The sequence below is a fragment of the Hemicordylus capensis genome, chromosome 3, assembly GCF_027244095.1.
Source record: "Hemicordylus capensis ecotype Gifberg chromosome 3, rHemCap1.1.pri, whole genome shotgun sequence".
Lineage (NCBI taxonomy): Eukaryota > Metazoa > Chordata > Lepidosauria > Squamata > Cordylidae > Hemicordylus > Hemicordylus capensis.
The window spans coordinates 69,379,356-69,407,196 of NC_069659.1; the positions used below are offsets into that span (position 1 = coordinate 69,379,356).

Sequence of the window (27,841 nt, forward strand, 5' to 3'; positions counted from 1 at the left end):
GGCAGTAAGCAGGTTCACTGCTTCTCAATTCTATAGCAGCTACTGGAGTGGGAACATCAGCAGCAGCAGCTGTGAAGGGACTGGGCTATGTCAGTGATTCAGCAGTGAAGGTTATTCCTTTTTTACTGCTGTGGTGACTCCACTTCTCCTGGTTCCAAGGTGGCTATCACTTCAATTTTGGACTATTGCCCATACAGTTTGGCATATGAGCATTGTTGTTTAAATCACTCTTGTGCTCTTTTTCTTACACTTCAATAGGTTCTCTTGCCGCCGCCACCCCCACTAAACTTGGTAAATATTATTAATTTCAGTTCTATTGTTTTCTTCCTTCATTGATTCACTGCTCTTTAATTTGGTTACTCCCCTGCTCTTTCTTCACAAATCAATTAGTTTGCCTAATCCTTTGGAATATTCAATTATAATTGTTATATTAAGTACTGTTACTCTTCTTTCATTGTCCTTATACAAGCACTTGTGCTCTTTTGCATATACTTTAATCTGATTTTTCTTGTCCCTTTAAGAATTAATTATATAATTAACTTTGTACTGTTGCTTTCTAATTTCCTCTGATCCATTGCTTGCTTTCACAGTTAAACGAGTTTAAAATAGTTGAGCATTTTTGTGCTCCTTCCAACTGGTTCCCTTTCCCTTTAAAATCTGATGTATAATTGATTTTAGTTTTCCATTTCGAGTGGCTGCATAAGTGACCATCTCTTTTGCCTCTTGATCAGTCGCTGGGGCAAAGGCAGCAGGATGATCCCTGACCATGAACTGGCAACACAAAGGAGATGCTTGTGGCAGCTTAAGTACGTTGCTGGGTTAACCCCTCCCCCCTTTTCTCCATCCTCTTTACTCTTACAGAATATCTGGCTAGTGCAGAATACTTCCCCATCTATATAGAGTAATTTCATTTATTTATTTTGGTAATTTCTCTTTCTTCTAAGGAAAGGTTTTACAGTAATTTGGGGGGCAGTAAGGACATCATCCTGCTCTTACTGAGCAGTACTGTTTTGTCAATGGCAGCCCTACCTTTAGGTTGTAGTGGCTGTTCATTTGGTCCATCATGTGTAAAAGGTACATATATGGAACAGAGGTTAAGCTACATGAGGGGCAACCACTCAACAAGCATATCAACGTAACATAGGAAACTGCCATATACTAAGTCAGACCATTGGTCTATCTAGCTCAGTATTGCCTTCACAGACTGGCAGCGGCTTCTCCAAGGTTGCAGGCAGGAATCTCTCTCAGCCCTATCTTGGAGAAGCCAGGGAGGGAACTTGGAACCATCTGCTCTTCCCAGAGCGGCTTCATCCCCTGAGGGGAATATCTTGCAGTGCTCACACATCAAGTCTCCCACTCATATGTAACCAGGGCAGACCCTGCTTAGCTATGGGGACAAGTCATGCTTCCTATCACAAGACCAGCTCTCCTCCCATACTGTACTGTATCTCTCTGCTGGCTTCACCTCATTTTGCACCCAGAGATGCAGGAAAACTCACAATATCTTTTCCCAAACATCAAGCTACTCGTCTTTCTTTATATCTTTTCCCTGCTCAGCAGCACCTTCCCCAGCATTTCGAGGTTTCAAAATAGTTCAAATGGCTTCAAAATTGGGCAAGTTCTATAACTCTAAGGCTTAGATTTCCCCAGCTGTGTATGACTGGGTGTCACTTGCTGTTGCCTTAAAGTACCAAGTTATTTAGAAAAAAAACCTACCATCACTGGTTTTGAGCTAATTGCTTAGCTCTAAGCATCAGTGTTCTTTCCTCATAAGTAAGTATTACTTGGTTGCTTTGAACTAATTTGTTCAAAATATTCTTGTCTGAATTGTTTTAGAAGTCCTGATCTGTAGTAACTCAGAGTTAAGTCCCTGATTCACTATTTGCTTGCTCTGGTGGGATTTATCATATACCATTTCCTGAAGTTATAATACACACGAACGCATACACAATTGATCTGTTGTACAGAATTTGGGATTTATTATAAGCAATCTTGTGCAGTTGCTGTTTCCCATATTTTGGCAACATACTGTGCATTTAGTATAACTTTTTTTCAATTTGTTGCAGTGTAAATTTTTGCAGCCAGATTAGTGTAAATTTAATTTTTATAATATTGGTAATCCTTGTTTTCAAACCACTCCTTTGTATTCATCCCATTTGTTACCTATTCCCAAATGTTTTGTTTCACCCCTGACTGAGTCCATTCCATTGTCCCATGATTGCTGAGATTATTTAGGAGTTTTTTTGTTGAGTCATTATCTTGTACATTGCACTAGCAGGATCACCTCTTCTACACGTCTTTTGGTACTTTTAAGGAGTTCCAATGGAGTTAGAGTTCACAGCAATTTTTATTTTCAATTGGCAGCTCACCTCAGAGTTTGCCTCTACTTTGCTGGGTTTTTGCTGGGTTGGATAATTCTTTTTTTACCTCTAGTTCCTCTTGTTCTACACTTCCTTTCTTTTATGCTTCTTCTTTCACATGGATTGTAACTTGTAGCTGTGCTTAATTTAAGTATTGTACCCTCCCCTCCCCCCTAGTTTTGCTTATCACATTGAAAATAGCAATAGCAATTGCTATTGAAATAAATAAATAGCAATTGCTATTGAAAATAGAGAATAATATAAATGGGGTGGGTTGTTGTTGTTTTTAATATGGGGCATTTGTAATCCTATGCTAGGGAGTAATCCTTATGGGTAGAAATATTGTCTCTGTGTGTATATATACATAATTCATAATTAAAAGTTAATAATAAAGGGCTGATCTTGTGGTGGCAGATTTGGATTGTCCTCTGGTGGGCGTGGTCTGCCCTAGCTGCTTTTGGGGTCACTCTGAGAGGGGCAAATGCATGCAGATGTTTCTGGGTTCCCTCCCTGGACTCTGCAGGCTGGGGCTGGCTATGGCTCTTGCCTGCAGCTGGAAGCCACTGCTGGCTGTCTGGACGGCATGAACCAGTGGTCTGGCTTGCTGTGTGGCAGAAGCCTATGTTCCTAACAAACTATGGGTTTTGGTTAAGAACATAAGAACAACCCTGCTGGATCGAGCCCAAAGCTCATATAGTCCAGCATCCTGTTTCACACTGTGGCCCACCAGATGCCTCTGCGGAGCCCACAGGCAGGAGTTGAGGACATGCCCTCTCTCCTGCTGTCACTCCCCTGCAACTGGTATTCAGAGGCATTCTGCCTCTGAGGCTGGTGGTGGCCTATAGCCCTTCGACTAGTAGCCACTAATAGACATTTACTCCATGAAGTTATCCAAACCCCTCTTAAGGCTATACAAACTAGTATATGGTAGCCAACACCAATATGGTAGCCAACACCATATTTTGTGGCAGAGAATTCCACAAGTTATTATGTGTTGTGTGAAAAAGTACTTGCATTTTTTGGACCAAAATTTCTTGGCAGCCAATTTCATGGGATGACCCTGGTTCTAGTGTTGTGTGTGAAAGAGAAATTTCTCTTTATCCACTTTCTCTACACCATGCATGATTTTATAGACCTCTATCATGTCTCCTCGCAGTCATCTTTTTTCTAAACTAAACAGCCTCAGGTGTTGTAGCCTTGCCTCATAAGAAAGGTGCTCTAAGCCCCTGATAATCTTGGTCACCCTCTCCTGCACCTTTTCCAGTTCTACAATGTCCTTTTTTTAGATGTGGTGACCAGTACTCCAGGTGTGGCCGCACCATCATTTTGTATAAGGGTATTATAATATTAGCAGTTTTATTTTCAATCCCCTTCCTAATGAATGATGAGGATGATAAAGATAAATTTATTGGGAAAATTTTGCAGTCTTCACTGCTGGAGTGTTTCTCTTGGTTTTACTCAGAGGATATTCCATGCTCCCAGGAGTTGTCAATTAAAATATCTGGCCATCGGTGACTCGTTAGTTGTCGTAATTTAATTATGTTAATTTATTTTTGACTATTGAACTTTTGTTCTCATTTTTCAATTGGCCAGTTCTCCAGCTCTTAATTCTGAGATGCCTGATGCCAGAAAGGTTTTTAGTGAATATCCTGTAGGGTCAGAGGCATGAGCTTCTTAGTTATCTTGTCCTATCAATCTTTTCTTGGCTTCACTATTCAGGGGGGCACCACTTCCCTGGTAAATTTTCCACTCTTGATTAAGATGCTTATAAGGAGCCAGCGTGGTGTAGTGGTTAGAGTGCTGGACTAGGACCGGGGAGACCCAAGTTCAAATCCCCATTCAGACATGAAACTAGCTGGGTGTCTCTGGGCCAGTCACTTCTCTCTCAGCCTAACCTACTTCACAGGGTTGTTGTGAGGAGAAACTCAAGCATGTAGTACACCGCTCTAGGCTCCTTGGAGGAAGAGTGAGACATAAATGGCGTGTGCAGAGGACTCCTGGGAGCTTTTCATAGCGAAAAGGGGGAAGGGGCGGCTGGGAGGTATCCTGCCGCCCCAATTACTACTAAAATTACGGGCACCAGAGCAGGAAAGCTTCGGGAGGGGTAAGTAAACCCTCCCCCCACTCTTAAAGCAACCCCCACCCCTGTGCCGGACCGCAGTTTGGCAGCTCTGTGCACACCCCTAAGTCCTGGCCGATAGAGATTTATTTACTTATTTATTTATTTTACATTTCTATCCCACTCTTCCTCCAAGGAGCCCAGAGCGGTGTACTACATACTTGAGTTTCTCCTCACAACATGGTCACTGTTCTTTAATGATCCTGTAATTCTGACATTTTATATTTGGCCTGGGCACCTCTTTGGTTTAAATCTTTGTCCGTCGTTTTCAAGTTGGTTCTGCATAATCATTTTGGCACAGTCATTTATCACATCTTAATTTGGCCTCTCTTTTATATTTGAATGTGAGTTGACCCCAGTATATGTGGGTAAGTGAAGTTGCCCATAGCTGGTTCACAGCACTGCTGAACTGGATCACACTATCATCTGGTTCTGCAGTTCTTACATTAGGTATAATCTTGGCATGTGTGAACTGTTTGCTCCCTGAGTTGGGATCCCCAACGAATGACCAGCCTGCACATTCAACCCAGCGAATGACCAGCCTGTGCCATTCAAATTAAAGCCAGAGCAGGGAGAGACAAAATAGAGAGGGGTGGCTATAGTCTGTTCTGCACCCACCTGTCCTGCCGCCCACCCACCCCCGTGGCAGTGGCCACCACTAATAATAATAATAATTATTATTATTATTATTTATTATTACTTCTTGTTTACACAGTCAGACAGGTGTTATTGACTGGTTTGTTTTATCCAGACATTGAGTCCTTCCCAAGGACCCGAGATGGCTGAATTTTATTATCAATGTTGTTGCTGTTGTTATAGAAATTGTCGCAGAATATAGGCTGTTCCCAGTAAAGCTGCTTTTTGTAATTGGCTGATGGTGATTTCTGTGGCCCCTATGGTGTTGAGGTGCTCTTCAAGGTCTTTTGGAACTGCACCCAGGGCGCCAATTACCACTGGGATTATTTGGGTCTTTTTCTGCCACAGCCTTTCCATTTCAATTTGTAGATCTTTGTATTTGGTGATTTTTTCTATTTCTTTTTCTTCTATTCTGCTATCCCCTGGTATTGCTATGTCGATTATTTTAACTTGTTTTTCTTTCTTCTCGACTACAGTTATATATGGTGTACTGTGTGGCAGATGTTTGTCTGTTTGTAGTCGGAAGTCCCATAATATTTTTGTATCTTCATTTTCTTCAACTTTTTCAATTTGATCGTCCCACCAATATTTGGCTACAGGTAGCTTGTATTTTTTGCAGATGTTCCAGTGTATCATCCCTGCTACCTTGTCATGCCTTTGTTTGTAGTCAGTGTGCAATCTTTTTACAACAGCTGATTAGGTGGTCCACTGTTTCATCTGATTCTTAACAAGGGCGGCACTTGCTGTTTGTTGTAGATTTTTCGACTTTTACTCTTATTGCATTTGTTCTTAGTGCCTGTTCTTGTGCAGCCAGTATTAAACCCTCAGTTTCTTTCTTCAAGTTGCCATTCTTAAGCCATTGCCAGGTCTTGGTGATGTCTGATTTTCCACTTATATTGTGCAAATATTGACCATGCAGGGGCTTATTTCTCCATTTTTCTGCTCGGTTCTTAACTTGTTCTTTCTTGTAGGCCTGCTTTGTTTCATTGTTGTTTAATAGTTTCGCATTATTGACCATTTGAAGTGCATCTTCTTCACTGTCCTTGATATATTCTTCAAGGTCTCTTTTCTCCTCCTCTACTGTTTATTATTATTATTATTATTATTATTATTATTATTTTACATTTATATCCCACTCTTCCTCCAAGGAGCCCAGAGCGGTGTACTACATACTTGAGTTTATCTTTCACAACAACCTTGTGAAGTAGGTTAGGCTGAGAGAGAAGTGACTGGCCCAGAGTCACCCAGCTAGTTTTATGGCTGAATGGGGATTTGAACTCGGGTCTCCCTGGTCCTAGTCCAGCACTCTAACCACTACACCACGTGGTGCAGAGCATGATTGATGGTCATGATTTTCCTGGTCTTACGATCTAGCGTCTCTAGCTCTGCCTGGGTCCAGTCTATTATTCCTGCAGTGTATCTGATAACAGGTATAGCCCAGGTGTTTATGGCTTGTATGGTGTTCCCACCATTGAGTTTGGACTTGAGGATTTTTCTAACTCTCCTGATGTATTCACTTCCCATTTTTCTTTTAACTTCAGTGTGTGCAATGTTATCAGCCTGGAGAATGCCCAAGTATTTGTAATGTTCTTTCTCTTCCAGGTTCTTGATCTTGCTTCCATTGGGCAGTTCGATTCCTTCTGTTTTTCTTATTTTTCCTCTGTTCATTATTAATGCAGCACACTTGTCTAGTCCAAACTCCATTGCTATATCGCTACTGAATATACGGACAGTGTTTAGCAGTGATTCGATTTCTGACTGGGACTTTCCATACAACTTCAGATCGTCCATGTACAGCAGATGGTTGATTTGACTTGATGTTTTAGATGTTTGGTATCCGAGGCCTGTTTTGTTTATTATTTGTGAAAGTGGGGTCATGGCGATTACAAACAACAGAGGGGATAGTGAGTCCCCTTGGAAAATGCCTCTTCTAATGCTAACCTGTCCAAGTGTGTCGCCACTGATTGTTAACTGTGTACTCCACATGTTCATTGCTTTTTAATATAAATATCTGAATGTTTTTGGTGACACCAGTTGTTTCTAAAAAACTTAGTATCCATGTGTGAGGCAATGAATCTTGTAGTCAATCCATGCAACACTTACATTGGTTTTTCTTCTCTTGCAATTTTCTAAAATCATTTTGTCAATCAGCAGCTGGTCTTTTGTGCCTCTGGTGTTCGGCCAATTTCCTTTCTGTTCAACTGGAAGCTGTTTGTTAGTTAATAAGTGTTGCATCGCTTCATCTGCTATTATTCCAGTTCATAATTTGAACATGGTTGGCATGCAGGTTATCGGTCTATAATTACTTGGAACTGCACCTTTTGCTGGGTCTTTCACGATGAGATGAGTTTTCCCAGTTGTTAGCCATGGTTCAATATCACCTCCTTGGCAAATGTGATTGAACTGTTTTGATAGTTGTTTATGAAGGCTTGTTAGGTGTTTAAGCCAAAAACCATGCAGTTCATCGTCGCCTGGCGCAGTCCAATTTTAATTGTCTTTGTTTTTTCACTTATTAATTCTGTTGTTATTATTAAATCTTGCATTTGTTGGCTACATTTTTTGACCTCTTTCATCCAGCCTGCTTTTTTATTATAATCTATTGGATTGTCCCATAATTTCCCCCAGATGATGATGATGATGATGATGATTTATTAATAATAATTTGATAATCCATCTCAAAGAAGGAGATTATTTTCTCCAATAGAGGAGAACCTCATTATTTTCAGTTCAGCGTATCTGCAGGGTTTCTGACACCCATTTCCAGGATCTGTGGATACAATAGGGTTAGAACCGACCTATCCGCAGGTCCTAGGGGCTGGAAGTGACTGTGGATGTCACTTCCACATGCCATTTTGTCTAAATGAGGCATTGTGGCTCATTTCTTGGGGGAAAATTGACTTTCCCCCATGATTTTTTTGCAGGGTTTGGAGGCATTTCATCCTTTGGGGGGCATTCCTGGGCACATAGGGGACACGCTGGGCATCCCTGGGCACCTAGGTGACACGCTGATCATGCCACAGTACATGTTTTTGCTGTTATGGGCCTTTTTTGCCAGTTACCCTCTGCCCTGGAAGCTAACTCCCCCTCCCCCATAGCTGTAATACCTCATTACTTACGATTCCATTTCTCGTGGCAGTAAGTGAGGAACAGAACCCTCATAAATAACCAAGTTCTCCTGTACATCCTTCCCCCAGCAGACCCCTGCCCCTTTGAAAATATGTCCTTGAGAGGCATTGAGGCACCATTAAGGAATATTTTTAGGGAATTGAGGGGCTTGCAGACAGAAGAGTCTATTAGTGAAAATGACTCCTCCCCTTGTACAAGTAGAATGGCTTTTGTTCATGCAATTTTGTTCATGCTGCTCAGAATTCTATGAATAACACCAATCCAGAAGCACTGGAAGCCACTTCACTTCACTGTCAAATATTACTATTTCTATGTCAGTCATGTACAAAGGCCCATGCAGCATGAGGCCAACTGACATTATTAGTTCATCTAGCTTAGTTATATCTACTCTGACTGGCAACAGTTCTCCAAAGCAGAAGTCTCTCAGCTCTGATATCTGAAAACTTAAAGTGATACTAATGTCTGCCTCAAAACTGTTTCCTTGTAATTTCAATCCTTTGATTCACATGTGCCTTTAGGAACAACAGAGAATAAGTCTGCTCCTTCTATGTGATGACCTTTCATGTATTTGAAGACACTGATCATAATTCCACTTAATCTTATCTTCTTAACATATATAGCTTCTTCTACCCTTCAATCATTCCTCATAGCATCAGACAAGATCTTTGTTGCTCTCCTTTGAACCCATTCCAGTTCATCCTTCTTAAAATGTGTCCACAGTTGAACACACTGGCTCACATCCTGCACAATGTTAGAAATGTCAAACGGGCTGCATCTGTGAAAGAGGCTGCATTGGAGCTCAGTCCAGAGAACTGCCAAGCACGCAAATGCATACAGAGGGGAACAATTTTTGTTGTTCTCCCTTCTTTCCAAAAGTACTTTTTGTCTTCAGAAATATGCCCCTGAAGGCTGCATTCTCTCTTTTTTCTGGTCAAAAAGTACTTCTGGAGAGAGGAAAAAGCAGCACAAACGGTTCCCTCTCCCCACTCTCCATGTTTGGCTGCTCAGCAACACTCCAATGCATTCTGTTTCACAGACAAGAGCTCCTGCTCCACACTTCTAACACTGTGCAGGGTGTGAGCCAGTATTCCAAGTTAAGATCTGACCAGCACAGAATAGACCGGAATGATTACTTCTCATGATCTGGACACTGCTTCTGTCAATGCAGCCTAAAACTATTAAGACTAAGATTAGCCTGCTTAGCCACCGAATCACACTGCTAGCTTATGTACTACTACCATTACTGCTACGAATATTTATATACAGTTTTTCAACCAAAGTTCTCAAAGTACATTCATAGAAAATAAATGAGATGTTCAGCTTCTTGTCCATTAAGATACCTGGGTCCCTTTCACATGTCCCTTTCACATGCATTTCACAAGCCACGACTTCTCCATCTTATACTTGTGCATTGATTTCTTAAAGTACAAATCCAACATTGAGAAAATTAATACCTAGGTAAATTAATGTTTAATCAATCCCCCTTACTATCAAAACAAAAAATGAGATCCCCTCTTCCAGTTTCCAGCATATCTTTATTTTTGCTTCAGTTAAATCACATTACTGCTTACTAAGACATCATTTATTTTAGTTTTATATTTCCTTTATTTTGCTGATCTTTTGGGGACATAAATTGTGGATTTTGTTATACAAGGGAGTCTGCAAACATTTCCATGGAGAATTAGAAGGTTTTGGTTGTTGTTGCTGAGATTTTTTGCCATCACCATGGTTATGCATTTCAGTTTTAGTAAATAGCCTGTGATTTGAATCCTTTTCATCAAACCTCATTTCATTACTGTTTCTCATTTTAGAAAAGACCAGGATTGCGCACACACACACTAGATATTTCAGTGTTTAAGTATGTAGAAGTAAGTTGCAACCAAATCAATTCAGTTACTCTCAAGATTGTTTGTTTGTGCTATTACACCCACTTAAGTCACCAGCACCGAGCACAATGATCAATACAGGAAATACTAATCAATACAGACAATAGATACACATCTCCTTGATACGGCTATTACACTCTTATCATCTCAATAAAATGTTATATATTTAGAACAGCGAAGGCTGCTCATCTGGAGCTCTTTTAAAACCTAAACACCTGATCCGATGTTTGTCAAGGGTAAAAGGACTAAACTCCTATCTGCTCACATTCATATTTTACCTTTATTATTATTATTATTATTTTTTTTAAAAGCAACATCCAGCACCAATTGTGAGATGGGACTGTAGAGCTGTACATGTATGCCTGGTTACTCATGTGGTTCCTCATTCTGCTAGGGACAAATCTGAAGAAAACTTCTTCCAAAGTTATAATAAGTTCAGCTGGACTCGGGCATATTTGTTCACCATCAAAATGACATACTTTTGCAGTTAATACACATTAGAAAGAAAGCTTACATAATTACTAGTATAGTATCTATACTTTTTGATGGTCTATATAATATGAAGAAAAGTGCTCTTTGTCACACAAAAATATGGCACTGTGGACATATTTTTGGCATGTTAAAGAGTATTTCTCAGAGAAAGAGAAAATGGTAAATATTGGCTCCTCCAACCTGCCCCACTCAGCAGGATGCTGGATTAATAAACACGGTGATTTTGTCTGAAGTGCCTCCACAGAATTACTCAGGATGTCAGTCATTATGGGCAAGGACCTACTGGCTGGATCGGGCCGTTATATAGAAAGTTTCCATTATTTCACCCCAAATTTCATCCATTCAATTTGACAGGGCCATGCAGTTATACACTCCACTGCCTTCAATCGGCAATGCTGTAGTTTATTTAACACTTGATTAAAAAATGATATAGTTGGGAGCAAACTTTAACGCAATGATTCATTTCTTTATTTTGTTAACTTAAATTGCATTTGTTCTGTTTTAGCTTGGATATAGGCATAATTCCCAGGATACAGAACTACCACGCCTAATGGGGAGAGATAGCACCAGTGATTGTATTGTCTTCTAGAAAAGATTTAATATAACTAATCATACAAGCATAGCTAGTGGTCAAATGAAAGCGATATCTCTTTCAGATCAAATCTGTACACTACATACTGTAAAAAAGATTTGGTAGGGTGAGGCATATTATTAGTACAATGTGAATACATACCACATCATTACTCATGCATCCAGCTAACTTTCTTCAAATGCTGAAGTGGGATCAAGAAGGAATTGCAATGTAGATGCAACATATAACATAATTTTTTTTAATCATTTACTGCCATAGGCCATATAAAATTGCATGTGCTCCTGTGTTCAAACCATATTAAGCTGCCACACCCCCAAAACCAGAATTTTTTAAATTGCAAACTCTCACAGTTTCCTGCATTCCTGTCAACACCATCTAGTCCTGCCAAATACAATTTATTCAGTGTAGAAACTCTAAAGATGGGGCAGAAGCACTTGGTTCCTGGAGGAAGTGGAAGCATTTCTAGAGTGTCTGTCCTACCTGCTGCTTTCTGAAGGTTAAAAGACCAACCTGGCTGTAAGTAAAAGCTTCCACTGCAGGACGAAGGAATGTGTTTTGCCTTTTCCTTATTCCACATCCTGGAAGTCTCTGTGATATAGTGAGAGGGCAGTAAGGAGGCAGTGCCTTTATCAAATCCTTTCTACACAGCAGGCTTCAGTTTAATTTTTATATTTGTACTCCTCCAAAAAAAATCAAGTAGCATACGATAATACAAGATAAGTAATAATTAAATGAAAAAATAAAGCAGCAAAAAGTATAAAAAGTGAGCTTCAGACAGTAAAGTGTGCTGTCTAGTTGGTGTCCGACTCCTGGTGACCACAGAGCCTTGTGCTTGTCTTTGGTAGAATACAGGAGGGGTTTACCATTGCCATCTCCCGCGCAGTGTGAGATGATGCCTTTCAGCACCTTCCTATATCGCTGCTGCCCGATATAGTACCAGCAGGAATTTGAACTGGCAACCTTCTGCTTGTTAGTCAAGGATTTCCCCACTGCGCCACATAAGGTGCATGGCAGTAGAGGTGTGCACAAATCAGATTTTGTTATTCAATTTGAGGCTGAATTGAATTGCAAAATCCTTGAATTGGTTTGTTGAAAACAGCTGGTTTGCATGTTGTGATGCATTTCAGCATCTTCCTATATCACTGTTGCCCGATATAAGTGTTTCCCATAGTCTGGAAAACATACCATCAGGAATTTGAACCAGCAACCTCTGGATTGCTAGTCAAGTCATTTCAAAACCTTCCTAATAGGAAGTTATCTCGATTAGCCGGCTAAGCTATTAGGGATTTCCAAAGTATGGCTGCTATGATGCAGAAAGCCTTGCCACTTTCATTATCAACACCACCAGCAGCAACCACCAACCAGCTTTTATAAGAGTCCCCATAACTCTCCTTGTAGTACATTTCTTTAAATTTCCTTGAAAGCCAAGCAAATCCATTTGTCTGAGCTATATCATGGCTATTATATGAACAGTAATGTTCATTATCCATAATGGCCAAGCCACATCTCAAGCCAATGGGCTAACCACTCTGTTTAAACTTAAAGGGATTTTAAAGCAACTTAGTACAAAGGGAATTAGGTGAACATGCATAAAGGCTGGGTAGTTTCTCTCAGACTGTTGAAATTGGTAGGATATGACGGTTGCCTGTGTATTGTGTAAATAAACAATATACAAATTTTAAAAACATACAACATGCAAATAATATGCTAGTCAAAGACCATAATAAAGATTGATTGATTGAATAATATAATAAAAAGAAAACTGCAAAAGGCATTTAAAGGATCAGCATCTGGTAAACATGTTTTAAAGGTTATAAAATATAATTAGATAAAATGCAGTAGAAAAGGGTGTGTGTTACATTATATTCATTTCTTATCTTATTGTGTAACTTTTTCGGATCAGTGTCATTATTTTGGAAGAAAAAGGATGATAAATATTATAATTATACAGGCAATAAAGAATGAGATTAGTTGTAAGTCAGGAATAAATTGTCCTAAGGCTGTTTTCACGAGCAGCTAAGCCCAGGCTTAGGCAGCCCAGCCTGGGCTTGACTGCCCATAAGAAACGCTGGGATCCACATGAATCCTGGAGCTGCTGTGGCACCAAACCCAGCTTATAGGCAAAATTAAGCGCAGCTCCCGGAATCATGTGACACACAGATGGACACCTAAAGCGTCCGTCTCCTGTGGGAATCCCCTAGTGCACTGTGCACAGCGCAATGTGGGATGCTCAGAGGCTGGGATAACTAGTCATGGCCTCAGAGCAATCTGCCCTGCTCCATGCTGCATCACATGGGAGCGTGCTCTGCATTTCCACCAATGACAGGTTGATCGTCTGTGGGGAAGTGAAGGTCTGCAAAGCCTTTTCCCCGCCAGCCTGGAAGATCGCGTGAATGGGGGTGCCCCCACCCAAAGTTAGGTATACAACTAATTTTCTTCAACCTTGAATTTGTTTATACATTGCAAGGGGGAGCAGGAATCCATCTCTGAAGAAGAAAAAGAATTCCAAGAACAATGAAGAGCTCTTTTTCAATCCTGAATGTTTTCTTTAATGATACAAACAATACAGTTTGTTAGTTACATTTTTATTGGACAATCATTGGTCAATACAATAAACATTGTAAAAAGCAACAGGACCAAAAAAGAACTTAAAGTTTGCATACCATTTCAAGCAACTGAAATGGTATTCTCAGTTCTTGTGTTATACAGGTCCTCCATCAACAACTTGTTCCAAATAGTAGTCTTTACCAAGACTTTAGTAGTATCCCTGGTCACTGAGAGAAAACCCTGTTGTGACAGAAGAAGCTCTTCCAGGCAAGTTTGTACTAGGGTCTTCCAGGGATTACTAGGGTTTCCCAGACATTAGAACAATACACTTATGTCTGATATACATAAGTGGTTGGAATAACCTAAGCCTATATAAAGGGATGAGCGAAACATCCTGGAATGTTTCATGTTTCTGGTAACAAAACTGATTAAATTTTGGGTACCCCATACGTGACAAAGATGATTTATACGTGCAAAGTTTGCAATTTTTCAAGAATCATTTTTTAAATTCTTCTTCCTGAGATTATGAGATACAAATGTAAATTTGAGCATTAATTCTGAACAAGCAACACAAAATTCACAGCAGTTTCAAGAAACTATAACCTGCTTTTCATGCAAATACTGTAATCATAATTCAAATAGTCCCAAATTATTTGTGAACTTAGTTCTACAACATTAAGGCAGAAAGATATTCAACTATTTCATTCTTTCTTTCAGGGAAGAACGTTGTAAAACAAATAACTCTTAAAAATATTTCAATCCATTTTTTGATATTATGAACATCACCTTTTTTCCTTCTATGTCCTGTTCTCTCCTGAAAATTGTTAAATACAAGTTCTGTCCATGCATTACTGCAACCATAGATGCTGTACCCAGGCACAGTACCCACAAACACAATAGCAAGCTCCAATTCTACACCAACATGCTCTTAAATCATACATACATACAGTGGTTCTCTGCACAAAAATAAACTAAACTCAGGCAGAAACTCTCCTCATGATTAAGAATAGTAGGCAACCAGTGTTCTCTGCAGATAAACATGGTGTGGTGGTAGTTTAAATGTGTATCAGTGGGGCTTGGCCAGCATGCTCCCATGAACATTGTTCCTTGGAACATATTCATGGTTTTAATAACACTTGAACAAGGCTAATGTATCTGCAATGCCATATGATGCACTGTAGCTGAGCTCATTACTTCTTCTAACTTGCCTCTTCAGAAAATAGTGAACCTTGGTCTTTCTTTATGAAGACATTTATAATATTATGACAGTCCTTTGAATAAAATCTGTTTCATTATTGTGGATAGGCAGAAAAGGTGCTTTATGAAAGGTTAACAAAAGCTTGCCTTCATGCAAACGTGATGTCCTCAAAGTGACCAGACCTTAAAAAAAGGAGTCATTTATTCCATCACAGACATTTCTTCATCTTAACATATTTATATCTATATGCTTGCATATAAAAACTGACCCTCCCTCTAGAGAAAAATCCCTTTGTTTCTCACAATGGGGAGAATATATATTACTCCCTCATATTTCTTCAACATGTGAACTACTAAAAGTTGCTGCTAATGGAAGGTCCTAAATGAGCTCATGCAAAGAGGAAAAGCAAATTAAAACACAGAGAAAGAGAGAGAACAAGCAAATATTGCTAACACATCACTGTAGCGGAGGGTGGGGGGACCTTCTCAAGTGAGACAGCCAAGAGATGGAAGACCACCAACTAGGAAGTGCACATTTATACACTGAAATTCTCAAATTAGAAAAGGGAACCTAGGCTAACAATTGGAGCAAAGCCACCCAACATGCTTCTGTATAGAACAAGCAGTAATCAAACCTCTCTATAAGGCTAAGCACAGAACAGTTTGATTAGGTTCAAAGCCAAAAATGTACAACTGTCAATCAAATTCCTGTCACTACGAACAAGATGAAAAATAGTATTTGATTAAACATAGTACCTACTACTATTTCTTACTTTTTGATGTCACCTGGAGACTATTTCATTTTTTAACCCACAATTTAGTTTGATTTTACATAGACAATTCACAAACACCAAAAATTTAATTATTCACAAGTCTACTGAAAGCTCAACATCCCATTCTAATATTCTCCAGTAGCATAGCTTTGTTGCATCAAAGAAAAATGTGCTCTAATTAGTCTTTAATTTTGTTGTCATGCTTATTGTCTATCCTTCTATTTTATTTGAATATAGTTGTTTTTAGCAACTATTTTATAATTTATAATACATTTTATTTGCTGTGATAGATTGAAAAAATTATACAATCGAAAAGGGGATGCAATTTGAAAGGAGTCTAAAATAAATGCCTATTTAGTAGAATATCTGTGTACCATTTGTCACTGTATAACATTAATATATTATTTAAGAAATTATTAAGTAAATAGTAAGGCTGTGAGAAGCTTCAGTGGTTGATTTATTTTGGAAGTAACTTGTCCAAATTTCCACTGAACTGGGAGACTTGGAGCCAGGTCTCACAATCAGTGAGACCTGGTTTGCAAGAGTAAGCAGGGAGAGCGGGCTAAGCCATGACAGAGCCAGTGGGGGCTGGGGGGAACGGGGGCCAATAGACCCCTGGAAGCTCCAGCATGCTGGCGAGACCCCCGGAGCTGGGAGGTGGCTTTTTGCCTCTCCTCTGGGGGTCTCCTTGTGAGTAGCCGCAGCGCGGCTACTCACAATTTAAAAACCTGGGTTAGTGGAGCACTCGCTCCGCAAACCCAGTTTTAGGGGCGGGCTACTTGAGCGGGTTATCTGCTCAAGAACCACCAGGCTCACAGCCGAGCCCAGTGGTTCTCATGACTGCAGAAAATCGGGCTAGTGGAGGCTAGCCCAATTTCCAGCAATCATGTGAATAGCCTCTTGGTTTTCTTAGCACTGAGGTAATCATAGCCATCTTAACCACTTTCCTCCCCCTCCCCAACCCCTGTAGGGAAGTAACAGGCATAGGGTAGTTCTATTTTCCTTTCCCCTCTCACATTAAAGAACAGCGTTTTCTGTGGCTTTACTTTTAAATTGAAACCTATTGCAACAGCTATTGCATCAACTGGGCAAAAAGACTACATTTTCCAAGCAACGATGAGCCTTCCCAGAACAGCGGGGAAGGGGGGGGGAACACCCAAAAAACTTCCAGATTTAATTCTCAAAGTGAAGGTGCAAAAGACAGTCAGAAGCAAGTGAAAACAAAGCCAACCTGATTCCTGCCCATGCCAGGGCGAAGCTGTAATTGAGCACATGCTTCCCAAGAACATGTGCCACCCTGCCACTTCACTCACCTCAGCCTGGCTTGCCTCCTCTCCCTCACCAGCCCTCTCCCTCCTCTCCCTCTCCCTCACCAGCCCTCTCCCTCACCAGCCCTCTCCCTCCTCTCCCTCACCAGCTGCCACATTCAGCTACATTATTGCTGCCTGTCACGGAGCTCCTGCCATGGCAGGCCATGCTGCCCACCCACAGTGATGTGCTGCACTCCAGCATCCCACCGCCACTTCCCAGATGGGGTTCTGACCCCAAGGTGGCTGGGAATGAGGCCATGTGTGTGCCCTTTGTCATCAGGGCACATTGATGCTGTTCATTCCCAGCTGCCTTGAGGGCAGAGCAGGCTAGAACACATGTTGGGGGCAGTAGGAGTACACTGTCACTGTGAGGGAGAGGCCGCTGCCACCAGCAGGAGAGCAGGTTTACTGCCATCATGGAGGTGGGCTGCCCATGAGAACATGGGCCACCTATGCCCTAGCTATGCCACTGATCCATGCTGTTAAGGAACTACAGAGATTGGTGGAGTAGCAAAACTTCAGACCCAAAGTGAAGCAACCAAAGCAGGAATCCCTCTTAACTCTTGAATCATATTGGTTCAATATGAAGCACTGAAACACTGAGGCATCCGCTGAATAAAAGTGGGGCTGCTTTGCACGGCCCTAGTAAATAAATAATGGCTGGCATGGAGAGCAAAGAGGGAATACAGCATTTGTTCTCCACTCAACATTGTGAATCAAGTCAGAAAAGAATTGAGATGCTTGTAAACATTTGTCTCCCCGGAAATTACTCCGCAAGCCTATACTGGGAAAATGTTGAAGGCATCCCTAACACAACACATGCAGGAGGAAAATTTGCTTACACTTCTCTTCTCAGAACCCCTGCAGATATTCTTCCTCACACTCCACACAAAAAGAGCTGAAAGAAACTTCAGCTGAGAATGCAAGAACAATGCACTCCATACAGTTAGGCATAGTGTTGTGAGGGTAAGACCATATCTCAGATCATGAACATTGCAAAGTCTCCCACGGCTCTTTCTCACTTCAGAATTGAGAACTGTCTTTGTCAAGCTATATTAGCTAACGATTTCTTCTTTCAGTAGCTGATACTAAAATCTTTCACACAAGCAACATACAATACTATGTTGAGAAGGTGACTGTAAACCAGGGCTGCTCAGCTTCGACCCTCCAACAGTTTTTTGAAAACAATTCCCATAATTCCCAGCCACAGTGCCCAATAGGCAGAGATTATGGGAGTTCTTGGCCAACATCTGCAGGAGGGCCAACGTTGAGCAACCCTGCCCTTAGATAGGTCTCTTGGTGAATGCCAGACACTTTATTCCACCTCAACCAAAATTACTACTGACTAAATACTTATGACTCCTTGTGCCTTGCAGGATCATAGACTAGCCAGAAGTAATAGAACCACCACACAAGTAGCCTTTTATTGCAACTCCCTTTAGGGCTGGACTAAGTAATGCCCAAGTATACTATTTCCCCTAACAGAGTTGGCAAAGCAGAGGCAAAGGTACTAGGGGAACTCTCAGGTGGCCCTGCTCTCAACTCAGTCACAAGCATCTAAGTACACAGACCATGCATTACAGTTGCTGACCACTGATCATTATATTCTGTGTCTCCACAGGCAGCTTTCAAAAAGCTAGGCTGGACCTTACATATGCCCAGCGCTATGAAGACTATTAAAACAAATCCAGGGCATGATCAGTGCATTTCCAGCTGATTCTCTGTGGTATTACCAGCCTAATTGTTCGAAAAAGAACCTCTGCAAGCTCCATGGCTGCCTTATATAACCGATGAAGGCATACCCAACATGGAGATGGGGACATGAGAAATGCACACTTGCTGTTATTCTGACTGAAATGTAATAGTCCAAAATACATGACCCTGTTGGAGTTAGAAGATTGGTAAATCTATTCATAAAGTTTATTTCAGAACCCATTTCATCTCTGAAGCTGTTCAATATAAGTTTTCACTTCCTCCCTACTGTAATTTATTTGTCACTATTTAGCAGACAGAGATCCCCTCTAACATCCTAATTTAGTGTTATCTCAGGCTGGGATTCTAAAAGAGATGACTTATGGACTTTTTTTGCTACCATAACTCAGGGGATGACATTCAGAGGAACAAACTGTGGGTGCTAACTGAAAACCAGCCAATAGTACTGGTGGGTTCCTAACAAAGCACTGGCAGTCACACGGGGTAAGTTTTGATGAAAATCTCCTTCCTCCAGGACATATTTCAGGTAGCATGGAACATTTTCATGGAAGCACAAGTTGCTGAAATTCACTTCTCTCCACCCATGAGTGCTGATCTTGTTTTAGCTGGGAACTCAGCAGCTGCACTGGTGCTTCTCACCAGGCACCCACACTGTGTTAGTTTGGATAACAGCCAGGAATAATAAATCTATATACACTCTACTTGGGTTGCAGTGAAAGTAATGAGACAGGCCACTCAACACTCAACATAGGAGAGGTCAGCATCACTTTAAGTGGTGCAGCAGGGAAATACTTGCTAACAAGCAGAAGGTTGCTGGTTCAAATCCTCGCTGGTACTATATCAGGCAGCAGCAATAGAGGAAGATGCTGAAAGACATCATCTCATACTGTGTGGGAGGAGGCAATGGTAAACCCCTCCTTTATTCTACCAAAGAAAACCACAGGGCTCTGTAGGTACCAGGAGTCAAAATCGACTTGATGGCACACTTTACTATTATTAATGGTGCAATGGAGAAAACAACCTGCCTACAGAGCAGGAGGCTGTTGGTTCAAATCCCTGCTGGTGTGTTTCCCAGAATATGGGAAAGACCTATATTCTACTACACAGGATAAGGCAAGAGTAAACCACTCCTGTATAGGGACGTGCACAAATCGATTTTTTGATTCAATTTGTGCCCAAAACAAATCACCTCTGATTTGTCTTGTATCCAAATCTACCCCTTCCAAATCACCTCAGATTTGATTCATATTTGCTTTGATTCTATTTGGATTTGGACTGATTTGGTCTACTTAAAAAGGTCCCAAGGGCAAAAAATTTGGGTGGTGGGAAGGTCCCCAGGGATTCCACCTGCCACCCAAATTTCAAGGCAGTGGGACACGTGGTTGATTTTTAATATTTTTATTTATTTATTAATTTTGAGCATTTCTGCCATAGGAAACAATGGGGATTTGAAGTTGCCGTATCATAACCCTAACATAGATCCCCAGCTTTCATTAAAAAAAAAAAAAAACTAAGCTCTAGCCCTTGTAGAAGTGGAGTTATCGAGCAAAATGTGCAGTCATTATTTTTAAAGTGTTTGGATTCTTTGGTGTCTAATAACTTTTCTTCATAATGAATCCCTATGAGGATTCATTGCACACCTTCATTTCTTCTGTTCGTTTTGAACTGTCAACTGCCATGTGTCAGCTACACCTACACACACACACACACAAACTGGGATACTCTGTTTATTTTAAGGTATTTTTGAAGTGTTTAGATTCTTTGGCCTTCATTTCTTCTGTTCATTTTGACCCCACTGCTTTGCAGGTGCGGGTGGGGAATTAGTGGCATCACATGGTCCAACTACCGTGCAACCCACAAGCCACTGAGTACTCAGTTTATATTTTAGGATTTTTTTAGGTGTTTAGACTCTTTGCTGTGTAATGAATCATCATAGGGATTCATTATGAAGAAAGGTGATTAGATAACAAAGAGCCTAAACACTTGAAAAAAAAAATCCTAGAACATAAACTGAGTAGTAACCCACTGCCTTGCGGGTGGGAGTGGGGTGTAGTTGGCACATGGCAACTGACAGTTGGCACTGTCGAAAAGACAGTCAATTTAAAAAGAAGAAATGAAGGTGTGTAATGAATCCTCAAAGGGATTCATTGAGGAAAAGTTATTATACACCAAAGAATCCAAACACTTGAAAACCAGTGACACACATTTTGCTCCATAACTCCACTTCTACAAGGGCTAGAGCTTAGATTTTTAAAAAAATGAAAGCTGGGAATCTGGGGAAATTAACAGGAAGGATCCAAATCTCGAATCGGTTCAAAATGGATCAGGCATGATTCAATTTGTACCTGAATCTATCCAATGGACCACAGGGGCAATTTGTTTTGTCTCCAAATCACCCGAATCAGCTAGATTCAGGTACAAATCAATTTGTATCCGAATCAGTTTGCACATCCCTACTCCTATACCAAGAAAACTACATGGCTCTGTGGTCACCAGGAATCAACACTGACTCAACAGAACAATCTTTCCTTTCCTACGCAGAAGGTTTCAAGTTTCCTCCCTGGCTTCTCCAAGATAGGGCTGAGAGAGATTCCTGCCTGCAACCTAGGAGAACCCACTGCCAGTCTGTGAAGACAATATTGAGCTAGATAGACCAATGGTCTAACTCAGTATATGGCAGCTTCCTACGTTCCACTCCCATCTGAAATGATCACTGCTGCGATGAATGAGGCAGTCAGTTGGTAAAGGAGTAGAGAAAACAGAAAGACAAAACGGAGTGGACAGGTCACATGAGTTGAGGGATAGAGGAGTATCATTTAAAAAATTCAACTGGCTCATGCAAGACCTAGTCAATTGGCTCCAACTCAGTGGAAGGTCACAGGGACTCAGGGCCTCTTGCATGTAGAATACGATTGCAAAGCTTTAAGACCTGTTATATATAACTATGGGTTGAGGGATTACAAATGCCACATGATGTGCCCTGCTATATGCAGCTGTGGCTGGGTAGTTTGAGCACTGCCTTGTAGTATGCAGTGGCAGGAGAACAGTTTTGCCTCTGATGTGACTGTTGCTGATCAGGCATGAAAAAAATGTTATTTTGGCCTTGATTCAACAATTATACAACACAGACGAATATTTATACTTCGTTTTTCAACAAAGGTTCCCAAAGCTGTTTACATAGAAATAAATAAAAAAAATGGTTCCATGTCCAAAAGGCTCACAATCTAAAAAAGAAACAAAAGATAGACACTAGCAACAGCCACTGAGAGGATGCTGTGCTGGGGATGGATAGGGCCAGTTGCTCTCCCCCCACTAAATAAAGAGAATCACCATTTTTAAAAGGTGCCTCTTTTGTTCAGTTAGCAGGAGAATTCTCTCTCACTGGGCTCAAACCTGGCTTTTCTGGTTCCTAGCCCCAAGCTGTATGTGGTAAGCCAATGGAACAGACCCTTTAAAAGGATAGCTGTAGCTTCTCTTCTTGCTTGCCATACTTTCTCCCTGATGAAATGCTCTTTTCAGATTAATCTTATTTTCCCAGGTGAACATGAACTCTTACCCTTGGAAAACGTGTGTGTGTGTGTGTTTACACATGTGTGCATGTTGTAATTGTCTCGATCTTCAAAAGAGTTAACTTCCTTCCCTTTGTCTTGTGTAGTAAAAAGAGTGATTATTAGCAGTATATGGATGTCAAGTGAAATTTGGAAATCCCTGTTTCCAGCCTCTTGCTGCCTGTGCCACAGTATCTTATGCAGCAGAAGGCAGGTGGCATAGTTGCACCAGCCAGATTGTGTATGTATTCATGTCATAGATATCAATGAGATTTAATCAATCTGTGTTCAGGATTTCAGCCAAATTCCAATGTAATCTGATAGACTACCTAGCCAACATGTGAGCTGAGCTCTGAGGGATTATATGTTAGTGCTCCTAAATAGTTAAAAACTCCAAACTGTAAATTTCTACTTATTCTGGTCTCAGTTTGTTCTAATCATGAATGTCTGCTCACTGTATTAAAAAGTATCCATTACCTTATTTACACACTTCCTAGTGACATAAACAGGTGGGATTAGTAGAAGCTATACTGAATAATACTATACTAATATATTACACTAATATAATGTAATAATCCATGTTTATTATGACAATATTGAACTTTATCTCAGCTTTGTTGGGGTCACTACAAGTTTACATTGGTATTAAAAGACCCAACAAATGATGAATAGAAGTCATTGTTAAAAAAATAAGAGACCTTATCCTTTTAAATTCTAGAAGGGACAAAAAAGGCTGACCTAAAAAGGCAATGTATATAGAAGCTTGCCACCATCTAATGGCACAGCGGGAAGTAACTTGCCTAGGGAGCAAGAAGTTGCTGGTTTGAATCCCCGCTGGTATGTTTCCCAAACAAGCCAAAGGAATGTATTTGTATCTTAATCCAGTTTTTCCCTCAAAACCATGATTTGCCAATAATAAAATGAGCAAGATCTGCTGTGAGAGACCGTAGAACAATTAATACCAAGCTGCAGGAATGGACCAGAGTTAAACATGTTAGTTCAAGTCTGTTTTACATAGCTAACTCCAACTGAGTCCTCTCATCATTCAAATTTTCATTGAATAGAAAAAAGAAATCTCTGAAAAATATTGCAGAATCTTTTGGTAGTGCCTGTATACTTAAGGAGAGCCAGCGTTATGTAGTGGTTAGAGTGCTGGACTAGGACCGGGGAGACCCGAGTTCAAATCCCCATTCAGCCATAATACTAGCTGGGTGACTCTGGGCCAGTTACTTCTCTCTCAGCCTAGCCTACTTCACAGGGTTGTTGTGAAAGAGAAACTTAAGTATGTAGTACATCGCTCTGGGCTCCTTGGAGGAAGAGCGGGATATAAATGTAACAACAACAACAACAACAATAATAATAATATAATGCAGAACAAAAACTGCATTCCATCATTATAAACCCTTAATATTACATTGGTCACAAAATCCAAAATATCTATCTAATCCACTTGATGCAGAACATCAAGATAACACAAGGCACCAACTATTCCACATATCTGTAGAAAAAAGCAATTGATTTATAGCAGTTTTGTTTTTTATTTGTCAGTGACCAATACTCAGCCAAGATAAGATAGATGTCTCTTTTTTTCTTGTCCATTTCAGTATATCCAGAATTTGAATCCAAAGAGCATGCGTTTTTTTGAAAACAAAAATCAACTGAATGGGCAGCATTCAGACTAGTGATCCTTTAGCAGAAACTCAATCCAACCATTTGACATATGGTGCAATGGGTATTTTCACTTGATGTTCTTGCTAAAATTGAGCCTTCAAAAGGTGAATAACAGGTTGTGCAAAGTGGTACACACTTGATTTTTGTGGATTCAGGATCAAATGTGTTTTGCTTTGCATCTATACATTTACATTTGAAGTCTCCACTGTCTCACATCAAGTGACAATGCCCATCACCAAAATTTATAATGTAAAATGGCCTAGTGGCCTACAGAAGCAACTTATTATCTTAATAAAGATATTACAATCTGCCCTAGTAAGTCAGTGAAGCTGAGCTTTGTGGACCAACTGACCTGCCATAATCAGCTTAGCAATGGGGCTAACTTGACCGTCATCTAGATCATATATTATCGATTAGAATAGCTTTAGCTACTTAACAGTACAACTCTTTACATGTTTAAGGTCTACTGTTAATGAGTGAGGGCAAAGTAATGGAGAGATCACTGCAAAAAAGGATAAATAATGGAAATACTTTTTAAAAACAGGAGACAGGAGTAGAAGAACGGAAACATTCTTGTACAAGATGGGCGACATGAATAATGGAAAGATATGTTTGTTCCATCTGAAAATTAAAGGAGGGGGGAGAGAACAATCCCTGAGACATATCTAATGAATTTCTATGCAATACAAGGCATAGTGCTGCTCCAAAGTACCACCTACTATAATCAATGTCGAGGCAGACATTCAAGAACAGCACTATGAAATATTCCACTATCACTTCTCTAATAAATGTTTATTCTACCCTTCATTCAGATTGGTGGCAATACAAGGGTTTTCTTGGTGTTAGCACATTTGCTTGGATGTGTATCACCTACCACAGTCTGTTACTATACTTTTACTTGAGTTGGGGGAATTAGTTCAGAAACCCATCTACAAGTATACAACAACAAACAATACCATGTTTCCCCGAAAATAAGACAGTGTCTTATATTAATTTTAGCCCCCCAAAATGCACTAGGGCAATTAGTGGTACATCAGAAATTACTGCTAGGTCTTACTTTCGGGGTAGGTCTTACTTTCGGGGAAACAGGGTAGTAGTCCAGGCACAGAGAAGGTCAGTATTATACCCCTAGAGTAATCTAGCCGATGGAGAGTCTAAACTTGTGTAAAGAAGAAATGAAGTGTACTGAAATTTATTTATTTAAAATATTGAAATTACAGAAGCATCATGAAAAATGGAAGTAGCTGGGAAGCCGTGCCAAGAATCCAGACCAGTTCTGAGGGCAACTTTGTAAAGAACTCAGATGCAATTGGGAACTAAGTGACTAAAACAAAATGGAGGGGAGCAGATACATGGATGTACTTGTACTGTACAGAGTACTGTACAAAGGTACAGTAAGAGAGAAAGACAACTCTGTATACCTTATGAATTTCTCTGATGTGATGCCTTAGGGGTGTTGAAAGCCCCTCTTTAGGTGTTCCTGGCAATGAACAGGTGGAGAGATACTAGTGCAGCACCCAGACTGTAGCTCTCCATGAGCTCACAACAATCTGGGGGAGTTGTAAGAGCCCATATCAGTCCAGTCCCATGTGGAAAATTATTAGCCAGCCCACATTGGGAGAACCTCAGCCTCAAAGTATTATTTCTGGGTTTTCTACTCAGGGTGGGGAGCCTTGGATTTGTAAGCCAGTTAAAACACAAGCCCATTACTGAAAGAATTCCCATGGACTCAAGGTTCTAAGAATGGCCAAGGAAATTCACAAGTGTCCCACACAGGACATGTTCAAAGCTAGTAATTCTTGCCATTATGTAAGAACATAAGAACAACCCTGCTGGATCAGGCCCAAGGAATATCTAGTCCAGCATCTTGTTTCGCACAGTGGCCCACCATTTGCCTCTTGGTAGTCCACAGTGTTGTGTCCACCCTGGCTACCACATTAGACCCAGAGTTATCAATCCAAAATTATGTGAAATCAAGACCTATGTCTGATTCTACTTTATTAAGAAATTAATTAATGCCTGAACTCTGAATGAACTGACCAGTACATGACATCCAGGTTAGGGATGTGCACGAACCTGTTTGGAGGCCCTTTTACAGGCCTCCGAACAGGTTTGAACATTCGGAGGGGATGGGGGGCAGGACTTTAAGGAAATGCGAGGGTGCACTTACCCCTCCCCCCACTTTTCCCCCACTGGCGCTGGAGTTAGGTAAAATCCCTCAGGGCAGTAGCATACCTCCCTGCCTCCCATTCTGCTTCTTCGGCCAGAAGCTGCTGGAAGTCAGATGGGCACACCCGCACTCACAATGGGAGCGTGCGAGGCCAGTGTGTGCACACACTCCAGTACCTCCGGCCATTACCGACCAAAGAAGCAGAAGGGGCAGCAGGGAGGTACATAGCCGCCCTGAGGGGTTTTACCTAAATCCAGCACCAGTGGGGGGAAAGCGGGGGAAGGTAAGTGCACCCTCCCCCACCCTTCAAGTCCTACCCCCACCCCTTCAAGCTACCCCCACCCAGTTCCATGCATATCCCGAATCCAGGTTTCAGGACTTGCCTTTGGGACAAAGAGTACTTGCTTTGTGAAGGTTGAGGTAATCCAGCATTGTTTCACAATGTTTGTGAACCTTGTAATCAAGAAACACAGTGGCCAGGCTTGTTTTCCTGTCTCACAAATATTCAAATGTTATCACTGTGCAATGCCTTTACAGTTGCATGTTAGGAAGATTTACACACACAAGCAATTTGGATATGTTGTGGCCCAAGTCACTCATGTTGGACCAGAACTCATAGCCCAATGGGCCAGGCTGAGGCCTGTGTCTCTGCCAGCAATTCCATTGAGAGATTCCCTGTTGCAAGGAATCACTGGACTCTGAGTGAAATGATTAACTCCTAAGAGACAAGCCAAACTGTCTGAGCTTTGCTCTCAGATAATGACTTTGGAAAAGCCATAAGCTAATCCTATACTTCTTCTAACAGAATGTTTACCATGTTTGATATCACCTCTATTGTTTTGCCTTAGTCAAATGTATTGATTAACTAGTCTCAAACATGTACCACTTTGCTGTTACTTTGAACATTCATTTTTATAATTATACACTAGGTAGATGTACACAAGAAGTGATTTAATTGCTGTCTCACACATATAGATTTGCCTCTTCTTTCTATACACCTTTAACGTTCTCTAGGGCCAGGAAGTCTGTGGAATACAATGATTCCTGATAACAGCCAACAGAAGATAGAATCAAGATCGCTATCCTGGACTAATATCCTGAGACTGACCAATAATTGTCAGAAGACAGGATCTAGAGGAGAACAGCAAATTACACTTTTGAGATCCATGATGGAAACTACTATCTTGAAAGAACTCCTAGTTCAGATCTATAGAATCCAGTTGCTATAAAAAGTGTTCTCCAGACATGGCAAATCAGCAAGCTTTGCCTAACCAGCAGACCTTTGCTTAAAAGTGATCCTTAAAGTTAGCTGCTCAAACTGTGGGGCTAAAGCAGGAATTCAGTCCAAGGATAGGGACTGTCTGTGACTTCTGCTGCGTAGTGAGAAGTCAAGACTACCCAACCATGGCTCTTTCTCTATCTGCCTTGTTCTGAGCATCTACTATTAGCTTGCTTGACTGCCTGAAGCCTCATTGTTCCGAAGCCTCATGCCCAAGCTAAACATACTTGCTGTTCCACGCCAGATCCTGGTAATATGCTGCTTCTACAACCTTGGTCTCCACTTCCCTTCCCCTTTCCTGTTTCTCCTCCCTCGACTAACTCCTGATTCCCAACCATCCCATTCCAGAGTGCCTTCCTTACCTCTCCCCCTCTTCCTGTTTCCATCTATCTCTGATTTGTGTTAGGTTTCAGGAAGATTCA

At 40.9% G+C, this 27,841-nt stretch overlaps 1 protein-coding gene and 2 long non-coding RNA genes across 9 annotated transcripts in view; 1 reads left to right on the forward strand and 2 right to left on the reverse strand.

The window, feature by feature from the left end:
- On the forward strand, nt 1-27,392 carry LOC128349667 (uncharacterized). Its single transcript, XR_008318910.1, has 3 exons — nt 1-291; nt 25,191-25,359; nt 27,155-27,392. It is a non-coding gene; the product is annotated as an uncharacterized LOC128349667 (long non-coding RNA).
- Nucleotides 1-27,841, reverse strand: part of CADM2 (cell adhesion molecule 2) — a 717,808-nt gene that overhangs the window by 533,342 nt on the left and 156,625 nt on the right. The gene's annotated exons all lie outside the window — the stretch shown is intronic.
- LOC128349665 (uncharacterized) overlaps nt 1-27,841 on the reverse strand; it is a 229,506-nt gene that overhangs the window by 137,251 nt on the left and 64,414 nt on the right. The window lies entirely within an intron of this gene.